General features: G+C 41.4%; 1 pseudogene; it reads left to right on the top strand.

Moving 5' to 3' along the window:
* Positions 1 to 5,336: 5,336 nt before the first annotated feature.
* On the top strand, positions 5,337 to 5,773 carry LOC100583918 (annotated as a pseudogene).
* Positions 5,774 to 6,000: the final 227 nt, after the last annotated feature.

Here is a 6,000-nt window from a genome sequence, read left to right as displayed (position 1 = left end):
CTCCAGCCAAGAAATTATTCATCAGTCAGACTGAACAGAAGTTCCTTGTGCATATGGAAACCTTCAGACCATATATCATCCACATATCCTGTATAAGGATAATACTTGAATAAATATCTAGACATGGCCAGGCGCGGTGGCTCATGCCTGTAATCCCAGCACTTTGGGAGGCTGAGACAGGTGGACCACCTGAGGTCAGGAGTTCGAGAGCAGCCTGGCCAACATGGTGAAACCCCATCTCTACTAAAACTACAAAAATTAGCCTGGCATGGTGGTGGGCGCCTGTAATCCCAGCTACTCGGGAGGCTGAGGCAGGAGAATTGCTTGAACCTGGAAGGCAGAGGTGGCAGTGAGCCGAGATCTCGCCATTGCACTCCAGCCCAGGTGACAGAACAACATTCCGCCTCAAAAAAAAGAAAAAAAGAAAGCTAGTCAAGTGAATATTCCAGAAAAGAGAACTGAAGTGGATGAAGAAGGAGAAACAGGAATAAAGACCTTACACTCTTTATAAATGAAGAACATAAGCACTCCAAATAGTCATAATCGAGGGACTCTACTGCAAAGGAAATAACATGAATACAGAATAAAAATATTAAAGAATTTTAACAAATCTTTTAAGTAGAAAAAATATAAAAGGACGAATTGGAATACATATTTTAATGGGCACAACATCTTGGGTTAGTTTTGAGGAAGAAATCAAGTACCTTGAGTTAAGAAATAGTGTGCTTTGGGGGACTTTATAGTACTTTGTTTCGGGCAACATTAGAAAAATATGTGGCTATTTGTGGACGTGGAGAAATGAAGGTAACTATTAATGGAAAATTAACAATTGGTAAAAAGATATAATCAACAACTCAAACATCAAAAACAAGAAGTGGGGAAAAAAAGTAATAAACATAATGTAGAAAGGCAGGAATAAAGTTAAGTGTTTTCTTCATTACAGTAAACGTGAGTGGACAGAATTATCTCCTCAAAAGACAGAAGTCATTATATTGGGCTAAAATACAAAAAGCAAAACAATAACAAAAACAACCCTATACAGTACTTTTAAAAATTAAGTCACTTAAAGCCAAGAATTATAGGAAGTTTTGAAAATTAAGGTTGGGGCAAATAAATATCACACCAAAGGAAAGTAGCAGTACCAATATTAATATCAGACAAATGCGCTTTTGAAGTGAAAAGCACTAAAACATAAAAAGAAGGACATTGTGCAATGATAAATAGAGTAGCATTGAACCAATAAATCAATTGTCATAGAACTGATACCTTTATGATACTGCATTTTCCTATGTTTGATCATGGTGTCTGCATTTATTTCAATCTTCTTTACTATTACTTAGTAATTTTTTTTTTTTTTTTGAGACAGGGTTTTGCTCTTGTTGCCCAGGCTGGAGTGCCATGCCATGATCTCGGCTCACCGCAACCTCCACCTCCCAGGTTTAAGCGATTCTCCTGCCTCAGCCTCCTGAGTAGATGGGATTACAGGCATGCGCCACCACACCTGGCTAATTTTGTATTTTTAGTAGAGATGGGGTTTCTCCATGTTGGTCAGGCTAGTCTCGAACTCCCGACCTCAGGTGATCCGCCCGCCTAGGCCTCCCAAAGTGCTGGGATTACAGGAATGAGCCACCACGCCCGGCCTTCTTAGCAATTTTATATGATTTTCAAATGAAAAGTCTTAAACATCTATTATTCCTTGTTAATTTATTTCTGTTTGTTTTTTTGAGACGGAATTTCATTCTTGTTGCCCCAGTGCAATGGCGTGATCTCAGCTCACTGCAACCTCCGCCTCCCAGATTCAAGTGATTCTCTTGCCTCAGCCTCCCAAGTAACTGGGATAACAGATGCCTGCCACCACACCTGGCCAATTTTTTTGTATTTTTAGTAGAGATAGGGTTTCCCCATGTTGACCAAGCTGATCTCGAACTCCTGACCTCAGGTGATCCACCCGCCTCGGCCTCTCAAAGTGCTGGGATTACAGGCGTGAGCCACCAAGCCCGGCCTATCCCTAGTTAATTTATAGTTATTGGTGCTATTGCACATGGTGTCTTCTTTAAATTTATGTTTTCTAATGCCCTTTGCTATATAGAAATACAGTTTACTTTTATATATTGATCTTATGGCCAGTTTGATGTATTCTCTTATTTTACACATGTATAAAATTATATAACATATATGACATTTTACTTTTCTTCTTTTCTAATCCTGTTTTCATTTCATTTTTCTTTTTTCATTGCCTTCAGGACTCTATTTGGTAGAATTGCTATAATCGAGTAGCCTTCTATTATTCGTGGCTGTGAAAGGAATTCTTTAGCTATTTTCCCATTAAGCCTTATGTTAGATGTAGGTTTTTGTAGATATCTCTACTAGATTGAATGTGAAAACATCCTAAATTCTCCTCCTAGGGTGAATGTGAATTTTCAGTTCCTTTTCCAGGAAAAAGGTGGACTCTTTTCCCCTATTTCTTGAATCTGGGCTGTCTCTGTGACTTGATTTAGTTAATAAAATTCTGAAGTCATGGTGTGTCAGCTCTGAGTCTCACAAGACTTGTGTGCTTCCATTTTCCCTTGCAAACCTGCTACCAGTGTATGAATATGCTCAGGCTGGCCTGTTGCAGGATGGGGAGGAGAGACCAGCAGTCTCTACAGTGAATTTACCCCCAAACATGTAAGAGATAGCATTAGCAGAGCTGCCAACCTGACCCAGTGCTGATGCCAGATGCTTGACAATCCAGGCAAGACCATGATAACAACAACACAGTATATTTGTAGATTCTTTTTTTTTTTTTTTTTTTTTTTTGAGACAGTCTTGCTCTGTCGCCCAGGCTGGAGTGCAGTGGCCTGATCTTGGCTCACTGCAATCTGTGCCTCCCGGTTTCAAGCAAATCTCCTGCCTCAGCCTCCCGAGTAGCTGGGACTACAGGGGCATGCCACCACGCCCAGCTAATTTTTGTAATTTTAGTAGTGACAGGGTTTCACCACGTTGGCCAGGCTGTCTCGAACTCCTGACCTCAGGTGATCCGCCTACCTCAGCCTCCCAAAGTGCTGGGATTACAGGCGTGAGCCACTGCACTTGGCCTTACTTGTAGATTTTTGAGCTATGATAAGTGCTTGTTTTTTAAGCCACTGAGTTAAAAAATAGTTTTTCACAGAGCAATGATTAAATGATACAATAACCAAATTATGGGAGTTCCTTTATATTCATGGCTTCCTAAAAGTTTATATTGTAAGTGCTGTTGAATTTACCAAATATTTTTATTTTTCTGCATCAATTGAGATGACGATATACTTTTCTCCTTTATTTGGAAAAGTAGTGTGTGACATTAGTCCCTTGGCAATGTTTTAACTCCCTTTCAGTCATGAGATAAATCCAACTTGATCATAGTTTATTGTCTTTTACAGAACTATGGATTAAATATGCTCATATCTTTCAATTTTTAAGTCTCCACTTATAACTGAAGTGGGTTTGTATTTTTCTCTTTAGTCACAATCTATGTTTGATTTAGGTACCAATGTTATAAAATTTGCTCAGAATATGTTGGGGAGTAATTCATCTCTATTTCCCCTCTAAAATATTTTGAATAAGATTGGAATCATCTTTTGCATAAAAATTCATAAAACCGGACGGGCATGGTGGCTCCTGCCTGTAATCCCAGCACTTTGGGAGGCCCAGGCGGGCGGATCACCTGAAGTCAGGAGTTCCAGACCAGCCTGGCCAACATGGCGAAACCCCATCTCTACTAAAAATACAAAAATTAGCCAGGCATGGTGGCACGCACCTGTAATCCCAGCTACTTGGGAGGCTGAGGCAGGAGAATCACTTGAACCCAGGAGGTGGAGGTTGCAGTGAGCCGGGATCGCACCATTGCACTCCAGCCTGGGCACAAAGAGTGAAACTCCATCTTAAAAAAAAAAAAAAATCATAGAACCAACCTGTAACCATGTGGGATAAGTGCTTGTGTTAAAGGAAAATCCCTAAATGTGTTTTATGTTTTAATCCATATGCTTCCCTTCAGGCTTTTTCTATCTTCTGCTCTTTGCCACCTGTGAGGTCCCTGAAAATGAAGGCCAATACTACCCTGGTAAGCAAATACCTGAAAGGTCAAAGAGACTGGGTAATCTGGTGTTCCCGTTAATTCTCTCTGTCTATAGAGTTTTAATCTGAGACTTTCTCTTTTGTGAATTCTTTGACACTTTTAAGGAGAATTTTGTATTTTGTCCTATGTATTTTGTTTCCATTGGAGAGATATGGAGGAGAAATGGTCCAAATATTATAGCCAACCATAAACAAAAACTGAATTACGCCTAAATCTATTTAACAAGTTGAAATATGACTAAGCTGTTCAGTAATATTTGTCATTTATTTCAACGAATATTTTCCTTAACTTTCTGAGGAAACTAAGTAACTAATTTCAAATGAGAAGAAATACAATGAAAACAAAAATAAAGTGAAATAAAAATTTTAAAATATAAGGCACAAAATTAATGATATGAGAAAGTGCTTGTGTTCCCATGTTAAAAGATGAAATCATGAGACAACCTTTTAGTAACTTCTGATAGGGGTTTATACATACTTATATATGTATACTACTCAAAGTCGGCATTTATGGCATGAAGTGATGAGCAGTATCTAAGCCTTCCTCTTAGGGCTCCAAGCAAACAGGTGCCTCTCATTTTACAGAGTCTAACCCCGTAAATGGAGAAAGACTCCTTGAGGGCATGAATATTGACAAAGGCTATCTCCTTGACCAAATTGTAGATAGGCTCCTCTGAGCCCTCTTTTTGACTGAGCTCATTCTTGAGTCCTGTCTTTGGCTTGCCTAGTCCAGTTTTAATAAGAATCTTAACTCAGTTTGGCAAGAATTCCCCTACCCTTGATGTCTCCTCTCTGTGATGTTCCACGCACTGACCCCCCTCACTCTGCTCCTTGACTATAAATCTCCAGCCATCTTTGCTATGCTCAGAATGGAGACTGATCTATTTCTCACCTATTGCAATGTCCCTATTGCAGTAGTTTTGAATAGTCTTCCTTATCACTTTCACAAGTGCCAGAATAATTTTCTCTTTAACAATAGCAAGCCAAGTTAAGGAACATGTGGCCTGCTGCCTAGAAATGCCCCAATCCTGCCCTTAATTTTTCAAAATTGTCTTCTTCCTCCTAGGCCTAGCTCCTTGAGACTTGCCCCTAGACGTCAACAATTTGATCATGTAGGGAAAATGCTTGAGATGTAAAACTGAGTTAAGAGCAGAACTGCAAAGATTAGGTTAAGTGGAAATTGAGTTCTTGAAAGATAATATTGCCTGATAAAAGTGGGTGGTTTAGGGTGGGATCTGAACATGGCGGTGGTGGTAGCTGCTAAGGCGCTGAAGGCCCGGGGGGATGGAGGGCAAGAAATGCCCGCGTCCTCCGGGGGATTCTCGCAGGAGCCACAGCTAACAAGGCTTCCCATAACAGGAACCAGGCACTGCAAACCCACAGCTCCCCAGAGGGCAGGGAGGAACCTGAACTCCTATCCCCCGAGATGGAATACATTCCCAGAAAGAGGAGCAAGAACCCCATGAAAGCTGTGGGACTGGCCTGGGCCATCGGCTTCCCTTCTGGTATCCTTCTCTTCATCGTCACCAAGCAGGAAGTGGACAAGGACCGTGTGAAGCAGATGAAGGCTCAGCAGAACATGCGGGTGTCCAACATGGGCAAGTATGAGAGCCAGAGGTTCAGGGCCTCTTCCCAACGTGCCCCGTCCACTGATGTTGGGTCTGGGGTGCAGACCTGAGGAACTATGCAACTCTCCTAAACTGTATTGACTGTGAAGTCCTCAGGTTTGGCCAGGATTCCAGTTCTTGCCGCTGAGGTCCACTAGAGGGCGCACGAAGCCCAGGTTGCTGCCAACCCCTACCCCGCCCCACACCCAGGAGCCAACCAAAGGCAAATAAAGTTATTGAGTGTTTAGTGGGGGGGGGGGAAGGGGGCAGTTTAGGCCTTGGTTTGATTTAAGATGGA

This window comes from Nomascus leucogenys, chromosome X (assembly GCF_006542625.1).
Source record: "Nomascus leucogenys isolate Asia chromosome X, Asia_NLE_v1, whole genome shotgun sequence".
NCBI lineage: Eukaryota > Metazoa > Chordata > Mammalia > Primates > Hylobatidae > Nomascus > Nomascus leucogenys.
Note: the sequence above shows the minus strand (reverse complement) of the source record. Positions and strands in the feature narration are given on the sequence as shown.